This window comes from Pteropus vampyrus, unplaced genomic scaffold (assembly GCF_000151845.1).
Source record: "Pteropus vampyrus isolate Shadow unplaced genomic scaffold, Pvam_2.0 Scaffold20, whole genome shotgun sequence".
Taxonomy (NCBI): domain Eukaryota; kingdom Metazoa; phylum Chordata; class Mammalia; order Chiroptera; family Pteropodidae; genus Pteropus; species Pteropus vampyrus.
The window spans coordinates 8,797,673-8,813,978 of record NW_011888801.1 but is presented as its reverse complement, the minus strand read 5'-3'; the positions used below and the strand labels follow the sequence as shown (position 1 = coordinate 8,813,978).

Sequence of the window (16,306 nt, the reverse complement as noted above, 5' to 3'; positions counted from 1 at the left end):
AGCTGCCAGTCTTATGGGTGTTCCCTTATATATAATTATTTGTTTTTCTCTTGCTGCTTTTAATATTTTTTCTTTGTATTTAACCTTTGGCATTTTAATTATGATGTGTCTTGATGTGGGCCTCTTTGGGTCCCTGATTTTTGGAATTCTCTGAGCTTCCTGGGGTTTTATGTCCATTTCTTTCACCAGGTTAGGAAAGTTTTCCATCATTATTTCTTTGAACAGCTGTTTGACACTTAATAGTGTCCCATATTCTCCTTAAATTATTTGTATAGTCTCGGCATCTTTTTTCTTGCCATTCTGATTGAGTGTCTTTGGCTTCCCTGTCCTCTAGACAGGGCATTTGATCCTATTCTTTATTCACTTTGTTTATTCCTTTGTTTATTCCATTTAATATATTTCTCATCTCAGATAATGTGTTCTTCATTTCAGACTAGTTCCCTTTTATAATTTCCATTTTCATTTTTATGTTTTTTTATCTCTTTGTTGAAGTTCTCATTGAATTTACCTACACTTCCCAAAAGTTCATTCAGCACCTTTAAAACCAGTGCTTTGAACTCTGCATTTGTTAGATTACTGACTCTACTATATCTGGATCTCTGTTCTATTCTCTCATATGGATTCTGCTTCTTTGTCTTCCCATTTTGGCTGCCTTTCCATGTCTGTTTCTATGTAGTAAGCAAAGCTCCTAAGTGTCCCGGTCTTATTAGTGTGGATTTGTGAAGTAGGTGTTCAGTGGCACAGTCCTGAGAGGGGTTCAGCTGCAGGCCAAATTTAGTCCAAGCCTCTACCCCTCTGGGGCCACCTGTTAAGATTCAGCAAGCAATTCCCAGATGCTGGCTTATAGTTGCCTCAAAAGGCCACATCAGAAACCAAGGCCAGCTGCCCTCTCCATTGTGAGTCTCAGCAAGGAGTACCTCACTCACTGAGGATACACCTAGATGTGGCTTGGATGGGGCCGTGAGTTGGGGGAGGTGGAGTTTCAGAAAATCCTCTGGCCAGAGCGACCTCTGTTAAAGAGTTTGATGACATCACAGCCATGGAAGCACTGTGTCCAGGCACTGGGAAAGGGGAGGACTCAACAAGGAATAATGGATACCGCTGGCACTTCTGTACCAAGTGAGTCTTTCATAGGCCTTCACTCCGACAATGTCTCTTTGTAAGTCCCTGGTGCTCTTTGCACGCAGCTGAATCGCACCGGTGCTAAAAGTGAGCAGGTCCCTCACTGCAAAAATTTGCTCATGGACACGGCCCCTTTAAGAGGCATCTGCAGCTGCCACTGCTGCAGCCACAGCCTCCGTCTCATTCAGCCACTCAAGATGAGACTGGGCAGCCCGCATCCTCACCCCATCTTACCTTCTGCCATTGTATGGTGATATCTTGGATTTCTCCCTAGTCGTACGGCTTGTTCTTCTCAGGTGACTTTTCTTTGCTGCTGCTCCTTGTTTCCGTCACAACTTTGATTTGGTTGCCAGAGAGATGAACAGAGCCTCTATCATCTACGTCATTATTTTTTCTTTTTCAATTATAGTAAAATTTTAACATTTGATAAATTAGGTTGTGATAAATTATGTTATTTTACTTAGTCCTCACCGGAAGTATGTATGTACTTAATTTTAATTTGATAAATTATCAAATTATCAAATTAAAATTATCAAATTAAAATTATCAAATTAAAATTAAGTACATACATACTTCCGGTGAGGACTAAGTAAAATAACATACTTATATACTTAAAATTACTGGTTAAAACAAGGATCTTCATATACACTATTTTCTCCTTTCTCCTTTTGGATGACAGATATTTTATATTCTTTTGATATAGAGCATCAAGGAAGCTCTAGTCATGTCTTACCTTTAAATAATTCTATTTGCTGACAGTAATAACATAAGTTTAACCAAAGACTTCTCCTAGTAAATAATTTCAGGTTTTCTTACTCTCAAAGAAGCAACAAAAACAATGCTAGATTCTCTCATTTCAACCAAAATGAAAATAACAAACACAGAATGTATAAGTACAATGGCTGTATAAGTACAAAGTTGCTCTTGTTTGAGCAACTTTGTAAATTTCTTTCATAGGAAATACTCTTAAAATTCTTAAAGGAATTTTCAACTCTATTTCCTTAGCTATATGCTTTAATCTGTGATTCTATGTCATAAGAATAAGCATATTTTCCTTAATTGCAGTTTGTTATGGCCTGGAGTGGCCTTCTACAAGAAAATGGTGACATACCCAAGTGGTTCTCCTCTGCATTGTAGCCTGTACAAGTTGAGCTCAGAATTCAAAACAATTGGTGATGTGGAATAGTCTTGACATTCGTATTAAGGTTTGGCATTCAGATATATTGATATTAATTTTTCATTTCTACATACTGAAAAGGGAGTGGTAACAGATGAGACCAAGCAATGCCATGTGGACTCCAGGGAGCTGCAAAATGCCAATTTCTAGGGGTACAGAAGAAGCCTCAGCCTGGATTTGAAGGCACAGATGGATAATGTCCATGGGGGACAAAAGAATCTGTCAGGCTCATTTGAGAAGGAAAAAAACAAAACAAGACAGATAGCATATCTGTTATATTTGCCTGTGCCCATAAAGTAACTTTTTACTGCTCAAAATGCCCTCTGTAACTTCTAAGTCCTAGAAGATTCATACTCCTTTTCCAAGGTTCAGCTCCTACATAGAATATTCCCTATTTACCTAGACGTTGTAATTGCTTTCTTTATGAATTGATAACATGGTATATTCATATAGAGTCTTTAAAATGGATTACTTAAGAAGTACTTTGTTAGATAATGAGAATAAAGTTGTGAATGAGACACAATTATGCCCTTACAAGCTAGTAAGAAACATAGCTGAAGCAATTGGCCACTGCACTAGGGTATAATACATGCTATGGTGTAAGAAATAAAGAAGCTGCAAAATCAATATGGAATCACTTAATTTTGAGGGTATAGAACAGCTTTAGACTGAGTCCTGAAATTTGAGCAGTATAAATAAATATATGAAAAATTATGTGTGTATGTGCGTGCGTGCGTGTGTGTGTGTGTGTGTGTGTGTGTGTGTGTAGAAGAAATGACTAGAGAAGAGTGTATTTGGGTGTTTCAAGCAAAGAGAACAACAAGAACATAGTTTTAAAGATCAGCAAAGTATGGCACATCTTAAAAATCAAGAGCAATTCTGAATGGCTTATTTGGAGTACAAGAAGTTATACCAGGAGAGCTGAAACTAGTGAAGTAAGCAGGGTAGAAGAGAAGAGTAATTGGAAACCACTGTAATTACATTTGCAGAATTTTTTGTCCTGATGCATACATCCATTCCTCCCTTCTTTAAATAACAGAAACCGGGCTTTTATTTTCTTATAGTCCATGTACTTCCAGAAAGACTTACTCTAACTCATCTTTCAAGGAAAAGGAGTGAGAAAAAGCCAAACCAGATCTACTACTCAGAGTTCATATATAGACAAAGTTATCAGAATTGTAATCAGAATTGAATTGAAGACTTTTAAACTTTTTGCTTGATATCTGTGTGTGTTTTGAAGGGTTAGGAGGAATGTAAGGATATTTTTCTTGCCTACGGGCATGACCTGAATATGATAGCCCATGAAAACTTGCAACCATCCTATCAACACTATGAGAGAGCCAACAATAAGAAGCAGTCGAGAGACAGATTCTGGCCCTGTGGCTTGAGTTTCAAAAAAAGGCTTCTGTGATGCCTCTGAATTTTATAGTTATATAAGTCAAATCACAAGCTTTAATTTTTTAAATTGTGTGTTCCGTTATATGCAACACAGAGTCCTAACTGATAGAGATAGATTAAGAGCACTGATTTTATCTAAGAGGGATGAAAGAATTTTAAGTGGATTCTAACAAGAATGTGTACTCTAGAAAGACAGACTTGACTTCTGGTGTGGACAAAATGGCTTAGACTCATTCTTTATTCCTTCTTTCTGAGTACAACTATAGACCCTGATAATAACATAACATAATAGGCAACCATAAGAAGACTCTGAAAGATGAAACACTGTGTTCCAACATCTTCCAAATCTCTCCCACTCCCCCACACCAGCGGAAGATCAAATCCTGGCATCTCCCCAACCTGAAACCAGCAAGAAATAGCAACACAGGCAGCCCTCTTCCTTCTAGACTGAACTGGAGTCCTGCAAACAAGAGGCCAAGGGAAGTGCTAACTATCCCCGAGGGTGGAGTTTCTTCCCTCCTCCCTCCCCTGCAGAGACACTTGGCAGTTCAGGCAGCCCAAAAGCTCAGGCAGAGATTAAGCGAGAACTCATAGACAACCAGAGGTGAGGGAAATTGCTCTCCCAGGGTATAGAGAGCAGGGAAGTCTAGCCTGGGGAAGCACTTTCTGCTTCATAGACAGTACCAACAGGGATTAGCAAAAGACCTGGTGTCATGGGCAAACTAAGAAGATGAAAATAGCATCTCAATGGCTCTCAAAATGACATTGTAGTTAGAACCGAAGCTCCAAAAAATAGGTCAGTATCTGCACAATAAATATAAAAAGGGTAAAATAGAAGTTTTAACTAGGATACAGAGTCTCCCAACATAATAACCAAAATGTCTAGGTTATAATCAAAAAGCACTTGTAATGCCAAGAACCATGGAATCACAGCTTGAATGAAAAAGGAAAAAGATACCACACTAAGATGACACAGTTGTTAAAATTATTTGACAAAGAGTATAAAGTAACCATTACGGACCAATTATAAAATAGATAATACCACTGAAAATAGAAAATATAAAAATTAAAATTATGGAATGAAAAATGCAATAACCAAAATGTTAAAAGTCACCGAAGGACTCAGCAGCAGAATGAACACAGTATAAGAGGATCAGTTAGCTTGAAGGTAGAATAGAAAGATATCCTTGCCTATATACTAAAGATTAGCAAGACTAAAGAGGTTGGTTGAAATATTATAATAATAATCCCATGAGAGGGAATGGTGGTCTGAAATGAGGCAGTAGCAAAAAAGAAAAAAAATAGATTTTTGAGATGGTTTGGATGGAATATCAAAAAAACTTAGTGATTTAGTTGAACATGGGCATTAAGAAAAAGGGAAAATCAAAGGTGAATCCCAAATTGGCTTAGGCAACAGAATAAAGCAAAGCAGGCTTGGGAGAAAAAAATAAATCATGAGTGCAGTTTAGGATATTCTTCATTTAAGATGTTGTTGAGCTGGATGAGTGAAAATGTCACTCACATATGTTATATAACTGATTTCTCTATTGAATCAGGAGAACCTAGCTTAGCACCTCACATGTAGTAGATACTAGCAAGTTTTGTGAGTAAGGAATGAATAAGTTTATTTCCTCTAAATTCTAAGAACATTTTCCTGCAGCATGAACCAGCTTAGGCAGACAAACTCACACTAATGCCACACTTCCAAAGACCAGCTAGACTGCTGGGATATCAAGAGTCCACAGGTAAATGAGCCACACCAGTAAATGTGGGATGTTTTGCATATCCCAGAATGAAACCCAAGCTCAGCAACTGTAGCATTCATTATTTAAATCCAGGCACTACAAGCCATAGAATAAAACACTGCCCTTATTTTATATATTTTAAAGTTTTTGACATTTGAAAATATTTTGCTTTTTAACATTTGAAAGAATACTTCATACATATTATGACTGAATTAGACCATCGGAGAAAAGTTCATCAATAGTATATCACATTTTATCTCAGTATTTCTATTTTCTCCAAGATTAATGACTTGTTTGAGGAAAAAAATAATAACACTGGGAGGAAAGTGTACCAAATTCTGAAATGTTAATTCAGCTAGCACCCTTTGTTTTACCCTAATTCACCACAATTAAATGTATTAAGATCCTTGCATGATCTTTCACTGCTATCCAGGAGCCATGTATAAATCTTTGGATCATCAATTCAAGAATTTTTGCCCTACAATTAGCAAGATATTAGTCCTTCTGCTAGACCAGACTCTCAGGGAATCTATGTCAATGTCTGACCTGATACCTTAGGAAGCAGTCACTTACTTTTATCCTTCATTCCCATAAATGTCTCACTGGGGAGACCCAAATTCCATTTTCTCTAGAGCTCTTGAATATTTCATGCCTTCACCATGGTACCCAAAGGAGAATTCTAATTTCTAATTCAGATAGCCCCAGGAAAAACAAAGAATTTCCCAATAGCTCTTCTCTCAAGAATAGTAATGATCTCAGCCTCTATTTCTTCTGTATCTGTTCTGCCCTTCTCAAATTATGGCCTACTTAGTGTCCACTTAGTGTCCATTCTGAGAACACTTGCCTGGAATATGTTCAAATTGCCAAAACACATTCCTAGTGTTTGTTTCTTTCCACCTCTTGTTTGAGATCTTCAGGTCTTCCTTTGGCACTTTCTGCTTCAAGAATGTCATTCAGCTCATCTGGCAGAGGAATCTAAGCCACCTCCTAAAGGAAACATTCTGACACAAACAAGGGGTTCCATTTGGGTTAGTCATTTTAGAAGATCATCATCATATTAGAAATTTGCAGCAAAATGTTTTCTTGGAATAGAACTTAGAGTAAAAATGTGATTTTGTCCACATTATGGTTTTGATAGAGGGATTACCACTGGGAATAGTGTTTTGTAAACTATGCTTACATTTTTGATACACCCACCCATTTTTCTAAAGCACCTGAGCAGAAAGAAACAAATGAATGTTTTGAGAGGCTTTTCTAAATCATTATAATCATTAAAATTTAAAACTTTCACATTTATAATTTAACGTAATTAAAATACTATGCATATTCATGCTGCTATATAATTTTCATATTTTAAAAAGGATGTAAATAAAACAAAAAAGAATAATATAATGACTCATCGTTATTCCATTCATTAAAGAACCAGAGTTCATGGTTGCTTTATATAGATTTATATCCTATACTAAGTGCAGAATGTTTCATTTTTTAAAAATCCTGATATTGCTAAATTACAATCTCTGGATTAGAACTGAAGGCTGGGTCTGCATCATGTTATAAATTAAATGGTTCGTATCAAGCAAAACAACTTGTTCATCAAAGGAATTTTATAATTCTGAAGCATTGTGTTATTTACATGTGCATGAGTATGTGTACAAAAAAATGTTACTTTTGGTTGTATTCATACAATTCAGAGAGAATTATATCAATCCACACTTAACAAAGGAGAAAAGAGAGACTCAAGTTTTTATTTACATTCGTAATTTTCATACTTCTGACTTTCCAGAGCTGGAATTTAAAATTTAATTTTCTAATTTTGGTCTACTGCTCTTTACTTCATTTTGAAGAATAAATATCTATCAAGATCAAAAATCCAACTCACATATATCCTAAATAAATATCACAGTGGTAAGAGCTATTTTACTATTACATTATATGTAAAGAAAATGTATTCCAAAATACCTTTCACTATTGAAATACTTTTTCAAAATTCAGAAAATTATTTAAAGTTATTTTAAAATTGACAGTTGTTATGATTTGAATGTTTGTGTTCCCTCTCAAATTCACATGTTGAAGTCTTAATGTGAAATGTGATGGTATTAAGAGGTGGGGCCTTTAGGAGGTGTTTAAGTCATGAGGGTGGAGTTCTATTGAAAAGTTTAATGCTTTATAAAAGAGCTCACAGTATTCCTTAGCCCCTTCAAATATGTAAGGACACAACTAGAAGTCTGCAACCTGGAAGAGGAACCTTATCCAATGATGTTTGTTCTCTGATCTTAAACTTCCAGCCTCCAGAATGTAAGAAATAAATTTATGATTTTTATAAGCTAACAGTCTGTGGTATTTTGCTACAGTAGCCTAACAGGACTAAGACAACAGTCACAACTCAGCTCAGAATACATTAGAATGCACATTTAAAATTTAAGCCAAATGATTAAGCTCTTTTGAAAGTATGTTTTCTCAAGTTATCAGCCAATATTGGTGGCAAGTATGTAAACCGAGATTTAGAATATATGGAACATAAATTTCTGTACTTGTGTTTGAGGTACTCTAGGGTAAAACCATGAAGAAAGAAACCACATTCAAATTATGTAATATCCTAGTGTGTTATGCATCAAAAATTAGAATTATCTCAAAAAAAATAAAACCCATAATTCTTGGTAATAATAATCCAATCTCTAAAGATATTTATTTCCATTTTCTCTATGTGTTAAAATGTTCAGAATAATCTAAATACGATTTGGAGCATTTCATTTTTAGTCCTCAAATACTGACAAATATGATAAAAAAGTACTTCTTCAATTTCGATGGTTAGAATGTCAGTTTTATTAGTGATTGCTTCTTAAAGTATAGGATCTTAAATACATTTAAGACAACAGTTATATACATGTTTCATTCTGTTCCATGGTCAAAATGCTTGAGAGTTAAGTTTAAATTTGGGAGTGAACTTGAATTTCAGAAATGTAGGTACTCAATAGCAAAAGCCATTTCCAATCTTGCAACATGAATTTTATGTCAAAAGCCTTTGTCTTTGTTTTAAATGGTTTAAGAATATAGAAAATCTATTTTAATCAGATGAAAAAGATACAATGGAATTCCATTTAAAACAGAGTGAAGCAATTTATATCATTAAAATACTTCATGATATTAAATGCTATTAATAAAAAATAGTTTTTAACAAATGCGTTGTGTGCATAAATTCAGAGAATGATGCCAAACACTATGGGTTAAAAAAAGAATATTTTCTTTGGATGCTTGAAAAGATGGGAATCTGCAATAACCTGTTGCCAAGTGGGTTATTAACATGGAATTTAAAATCTCTAGAATAATTTCTGCTAAAGATGGGGAATTGACTACATCCATATGTTTTCTTTCCTTCCTGAGACCCAACGAATATAAGTATAAAAATCAACTGGTTATAAATCTATAACAAACAAGAGATTGGTAAAGAACTGTCAGAGTATAAGAAATTTCTACAAATTCTGGAAGGCAAAAAGTCCATAGAAAAGTAGTTAACTATTGTGCTGTGATGGAGGAAGTGGCAATGTGTGACACAATTAAGAAGTGAGACAGTGTCTTCAGTAAAACCACAAAGAGAATTGGGACTAAAAAAGTGCCTGGCACACAGGAGAGTATGAGGAAGACCTGTAACTCAACACATACTGGTGGAGAGTGAGGGGTAAATACTATGCATGGAACTGGAAACATGCCCAGCTCTGTTCCCTAACTCCTGACTCAGAAGAGTCAACAGCCAAGTCTCTAACCCTTACACAGATGGGAAGGCAATTTTATAGAGAAATTGTGACTCCAATGACATCTGACATATGGGAGCATCCAGAATGACACCAACTCCAAGTCAAGAATCCTAAAATGAAGACTCCAAGGTGACCAGAACTACACACTTACACAGAGCTCCAACTGAGCTTCTCATGCTTTGCTCTCAAATATAAACAGAGGGTGTGTGTGAGAGAGAGAGATGATTCACAGAGATCACAGAGACTGTTCATAGAAAATAAGAAAGTATCATATTATCAGTAGTAATATCCTTAGAGATATTCAAAAAATATCATTAATTTAATGCGGTAAAATTCCTGGGGAAAGGAATAATCAGTGTACCTGAGAGATCTCTTAGAGAATTAAATGTGTTTAAAATAGAGATTAAATTGTGTTTAATCTTAGAGATTAAAGTGTGTTTAAAATAAAAAGAATTAATAAGAGAAGGAACATAAGGAAATCTGCCAATAAAAAAAGAAAATAGGCAAAGATTGGGAAAAGATGCAAAAAAAATAACAAGATTTAGAAAATCAACCCAGGAAGTTCAATAGCCAACCAACAGAACTTTAAGAATGAGAAAACAGAAAATAAAAACTGGAGAGAAGAAAATTATCCAGAAAATAATAAAATATGTTTCACAGAACAGAAACACTCAAATCTTTAAATTATAAGAATCCATCAAAAGTAATTTAAAAAGACCCCAGCAAGCATTATAATAGAATAAAGCATAATCACACACACTAGTACTCAATAAATGTCTGCCCCTTCTTTAGCCAAAAGAGGGAAAACAAAACTTCGAACAGGAACACAAAAAAATCAGAAAATGACATATGCAACCCAGGACAACAGTGATGGTAAATCCCAGGACTGCTGGGCAACAGATTGAGAGGTACAGAAGGATTGCTGGAGACAGAGGGCTACAGGAGAAAATGAAAATAACTGGTCACTAGGGAAGCTGGAGATGTGGGAATTAACAGACCTGTTTGAAACTTCAGAAAACCCAAAAGGTCTACAGAAAGTAAATACTCTACTTGGCTTTGCAGTAGACAATATATTAGCACAATAGGTGAATACTCTTCACATTTCCAAAATATACTCATAAATATGGTAAGGAAGACATGATGAGAGTTACAGAACATTTAAGTGTTAGCAAAAAAAGCAGAAATGAGAAGACAGAAAAGCAGAGGAGAGATGAAGAAAAAGATAAGCTGCTAGTATCATTATTTAATAAAGTGAGTAGTCAAATGTACAATCTGAATGATGAATATACTTATTCACATTAATATATACTTACATGTATACATACATTTTACCTTTTTCCAGCTTTATTGTGTTAAGAATGACAGATAAAATTGTATATAATTAAATATACAGTTTGCTATTTTGATGTATTGTGAAATAATCAACATAATCAAGGTAATTAATATATTCATCACTTCATATAGTTAACTATTTTTCGTGGTTGTCTGTTTGGTAAAAACACAATGAATAAGTCCTGGATATCTAAGTACAGCAATGTGGCTATAGTTAATGATACTGTCTTCTATACTTGAAACTTGCTAAGAGGGTCATATTAAGTGTTCTCATATATTTTTCTTTAATTACATGAAGGCTATCAGTGGATTACTTGATATAAATTTATTATCAGAAGAAGAAGGGGTAGTTTATGAAGAGCTTTACTAAAAGAGAACTATATCCTGATCCCCAACTCCACCACCAAGACCATATTATTGGTATGGGATAAGGGGGCAATGTTGCACTAGAACATTTAGACCTATATTTAAATCAGCTGCTCCCCTATTAACCAACCTCAAGCAAATTATGAGATCTGTCTTCATCTTTAAACTAAACTATTGCTAAGGTTAATTTCCATTCAATGTAAGCAACTCTGGAAGAAAGTGTATGAGTGTTGTTTTTCTAAATCTTTAATTGGTTGTGGTCATTTTGTTCACGTTTAGCCTTTTCAATCTTCAGTATCCACATTAAAAATCAGCATCACAATAAAAATGAATGATCCATTGAAAAACAAAACAAAAACCTAGCAACAAATGTTTTTCCTGTTTTGGAAAATGGTTGTTGCCTGCCATTTACTTTTATATATTCACAATAAAATTTTTTAAAGTAAATTTTGATTCACTGTCTATCAAGAAAATATCAACAAATGTATTAAAATAACTACTTTTAGCAAACTCTAAAGCCTTCATCATACTTTGCATTCAGGAGTAATTTCACTGGAACTGTGGGCTCATATATCAAAAGAGCATTTAAAGTGAGATTTTTGTTCAAAGAAATAGGCACATCAAAGCAATTGAATAGGAAGTAATCATGTCTAACTTCTACAAAGCAGTATTATCCTTTCTAAAATGAAAACCTTAAACACACAAAATCTGGGTTGAAATCAAATCTTAAATTAAATTTTATTACTTAGAGATGACTTGCTATGTCAGTTAAGAGGTGACATTTCAAAATAATTTAAAAAATCATGTTCAGGTAGATGATATTTATTCATTCCACAAACTAAAATTCAACCTAAAAACCTTGTTCTATATTACAAGAAAGTAAACTTTTTACTCATACCATAATTGTTAGTATTTTATCTCAGAATACTAAGTTCCTTCAATAATAATTTTCACTCAGAGGAAACTGGCATGAGGAAAAGAGAAGAATCGAATTAATTAATGAATTGATAGTCTGGCATGGCTTTTACTTTACCTTTATTGTATCTTCCTTTCTTAAGCTCTGCCTTTCCAAATATTAGGGGAAATATTTGTTATTTCCCCCAATAAGAAGTTATCATTTAATGAATGATGATTTGTTTTAATTTCTGAGTTATTAGCATCCTTTATTTTATTTATTTATTTATTTATGTATTAGCATCCTTTATTTTATTTATTTATTTTATTAATTATTATTATTTTTTTTTTAGGTGAAGCAACCCTTTGTTGACCTCACAGATTGTAAGAACTTTGTCAGCTTACAATCCCTTATTTTTTTTATTTTTTACGCCTATAGCACCTCGTCTTCCTAAGTGGTCTCCCATCCAAGTACTAACCAGGCCCAACCCTGCTTATCTTCTGAGATCAGATGGGATCGGGCTTATTCAGGGTAGTATGGCCATAGACCTATTAACATCCTTTAGTTTGTATTCCCTTACTACCTGTGAGGTCAAATAACTTGTTTTAATTTTATTCTCCATGTATTTCTTTGCAATTTTTCCATTATAATTTCAACATGTGCATCATGCTGAAATATGACTCCCTTCTATCCAGATTATATTTTCAAATTGTTTTAATTACTTATGTTATTTTTTCATTTTATCATATGTAGAGCTTTAATTTCTTGAAATTTATTTCGTGTAAATTGTGAGAAAAATGATCTGATTTTACTTTTTTCTTTATAAGTGGTTAGACAGCCCCAATATTAAATAATGCTCAATAATTCTCAATAACTTAAAATAACACTCAAGTTCTAATTTTTGTATGCACTGGGTTATGTTCTGGAAACAAGAAAGATACTATTCATTATTTTTTTAACATTAAATAATTTGTGACTTTTCACACATTTATTCTGATGAACTTTAAAATAGTTCATCAAGTCCATCCTCAAAATAAAGGTTTATTAAAATTGTATTGAATTTACCAATTTCTTTTGCAAACATCTCCCTCTTTACAATATTGATAATCTGAAATTGGAACAAACTGAACATGGTAGTAGGCAGTGTAATTTAAATGACACTTAGTCATATATTACGTTTTCAAAACCAGGGACACATTAGGACTCTTTTTTGTTATAAATCAATCTCTCTCAAGCATTTTTCTATGTGTAAAATACTGTAAAAAGTGTATTCAGGGAGGGCCTACATTTTTAACAGAGGCAGATACAGAAGCAAATACAGAAGTAGAGAGACAGATGTTTGTTCTTTAACCAACAATAAAAAAAAACTATCTCTCTCTCTTCATTTATCGCTCCCTCTTCTCCTTCCATTTCTCTCACAACACACAGCCAATAGTTGTTGTTGTTGTTGTTGTTTTTTAAACATATAGCTTCTGCAAATTTCTTATAATATCTGTTATGGACTGCATGTTTGTGTTCTTCCAACATTCATACCTTGAAACCCTAATCCCCACCATGAGGATAATTGAAGATGGGACTTTTTGGAGTAATTAGGTGATGAGGGAGAACCCTCATGTTGGGATTAGTGCCCTCAGAAGAAGGGACACCAGAGAGCTTGCTTTTCTCCCTTTGAGGGTATAAGGAGAACGCTGCCTTCAGCAAACCAGAAAGAGAGCCTTCTCTAAAAACTGCATCTGCCAGCACTTCAATCTTGGACTTTCCAGACTCCAGAACTGTGAGGGGAAAAAATGTTTGTCATTTAAAACAGTGGTCCCCAACCTTTTTGGCACCAGGAACCAGTGCTCCTATGAGACTCTAATGTCTGATGATCTGAGATGGAGCTGAGGCAGTGATGCTAGCTTTGGAGAGTGACTGCAAATACAAATCAAGCCTCGCTCCCTTGCCTGCTGCTCACCTGCTATGTGTCCCGGTTCCTAACAGACCTCGGACTAGTACTGGTTCATGGCTTGGGAGTTAAGGATTCCTTGTTTAGAGTACCCAGTCTATGATAAATTGTTATAGCTGACTGAGCAGACTAAAACACTATCTTATAATTTCTATTCTTAGATTTTTCTGATTTTGTATTGCTTTTATAAAAGGAAACTCTTTTTCTATCATATCACAGTAGTCCCCCTTTATTCATGGTTTCATTTACCTTCAGTCAACCATGGTCTGAAAACATTAAATGGAAAATTCTAGACATAAACAACTCATAAATTTTAAATTATGCATCACTCTGAGTAGCATGAAGAAATCATGCACCATTCTACTCCATCTAGCCCAGGATGTGAAACATTCCTTTTTTCAGAACAGAGGTTCCTAACTCCTGGGTTGTGGACCGGTACCTATCCAGGACCTGTTAGGAATTGGGCCACACAGCAGGAGGTGAGTGGCGGGCGAGGGAGATCAGCTTCATCTATATTTGCAGCTGCTCCCCATCGCTACCATCACCCACTCAGCTCCACCTCAGATCATCAGGCATTAGATTCTCATAGGAGCACTGGTCCCTGGTACCAAAAGGTTGGTTTAGATTATCCATGCTGTATATGCTACCCACCAGTTATTCACTTAGTACAGTCTTGGTTATCATATTGACTGTCATGGTTCTCATAGTGTTTATAGTCACATGACCTTCATTTTACTTAACAATGGCCTGAAAACAGGAGTAGTGGTGCTGACAGTTTGAATATGTGAAAGGAAAGCCGTAGATTTTAGCACAAGTATGTATGTATAGGAAAAAATATAGTTTATGTTTAGAATATATAGAGTTTGGTACTTTCTGTAGGTTTAGGCATCCACTGGCGATCTTAGAACATATGCCCTATGAGAAGATGGTGACTACTGTATATATTTTCTAGAAATATAATGTAACATATTCAAGCTGCATATATAATTTTAAATTTTCTAGTAGCCACATTAAAAAGGAACTCATGAATTAATTTTGTTAATATATTTAATTTAATGTATCCACATTTGTATAATTTCAACATATAATCAAAATTTAGAAAGTAGAATGAGATTTTACTTTTTTTCATACTAAGTCTTTGAATTCCAGTATGTATTTTATACTTATAGTAGCTATATTTTGCATGCTCAGTAGCCACATGTAGCTAGTGGCTACCACACTGGACAGCTCAGATATAAGAAATGAAATGATTTTTGTAAGAAGATTTTATAAATCATCCACCACATTGAACATACAAAATATATCTAATTGTTTCTTATTTATCTTGGCTTTTCCAGGTAGAAAAAAATTAAACATATATATAGACAATGTTCTTTATTATTATATTAATTGCTTTGGCTATTGTGGATACTGTGGTTTCCGTTCTAGACCCACAATAAAGTAAGTAGAGCAAGTGAATCACAACCTTTTTGTTGGTGGAGGGTCTTGCCTTCAAGGATCTTGCCTTCAATTTGTAAAAAACACATCTATGAAGCACAATAAAATGAGGTATGCCTATACTTTTTTTGGAATGAGCCTTACATGGTCATGGCATAATAAACTTTTAATATACTCCAAGATTCATTCTCTCTACATGATCAGTTTTTGTGTTCCCCAAGTCTCAGGTAGGTGTGGTTATCCTTTGATCAGTGCATTGATTCTTGCCCATTGAATATCCTTTGATATTCAATGGGCAAGAATCAATTATCACATAAATGCTACGATTGACAGAGGACATGTTGGCAATAACTTATTGTAAGAACCAAATGCAATTCAGAGAACTTAGGCACTCATTTTAAAATTAAGACAGGCATTTCTGGAACTTGTAAGATTGTATACATCCAAAATGTTTTGGACTTTCTATAATGCGCAATGGTTTACTTGAATCATATGCACTCTTACATTAATTAACAGTTCTTGGAGTAAGTCTTAAAATTTCTATAATGTGTAACATTAAATGCGTTAATTATTTAGAACTTCATATAATGCATACAAGCATTTATAAAATACGCATGCATTTATGAGTGTCTTAAAAGTAAGTTTTTGAAAGTAAACAAAATATGACTTTAACATATCACTTAGTTTTAAAAATTTGGATGGAAGTTTTTCTACCAATTATGTGTTTCTAAGTATTTTATATAAAAATATGTTTTATTTTTGTTAGGTTAATTAAAACTAATATTGTAGAAGTATAAAATCTGTAAAACATAAATAACTTAGGTGGAAATTAAGGAAACAGAGAAAAATTAACGCCTAGAAAAAAGCAAAAACTAATCAGCTGATAAAACTACTATGACAAGCAGCAAGCTTTGATTGACATGGAAGAATTTGACACAGGAAATAGTTCTAACCGTAACTTCCCTAGTGGAATATATTGAGGACAAGAATTGAATCGCTGAATAAGGATTATTTTATTAACTATTCTTTTCATTCCTTAGAAACACACACACACACACACACACACACACACACACACACACACACGCATACATTTCAATATAGCTGCATCATCGATCTTAAGTGAGATTGGTTTCA

At 34.3% G+C, this 16,306-nt stretch overlaps 1 protein-coding gene and 1 pseudogene across 1 annotated transcript in view; both read right to left on the bottom strand.

Annotated features, from left to right (window-relative positions):
* NRG3 (neuregulin 3) overlaps positions 1-16,306 on the bottom strand; it is a 1,091,888-nt gene that overhangs the window by 185,706 nt on the left and 889,876 nt on the right. The window lies entirely within an intron of this gene.
* On the bottom strand, positions 12,217-12,335 carry LOC111736560 (annotated as a pseudogene).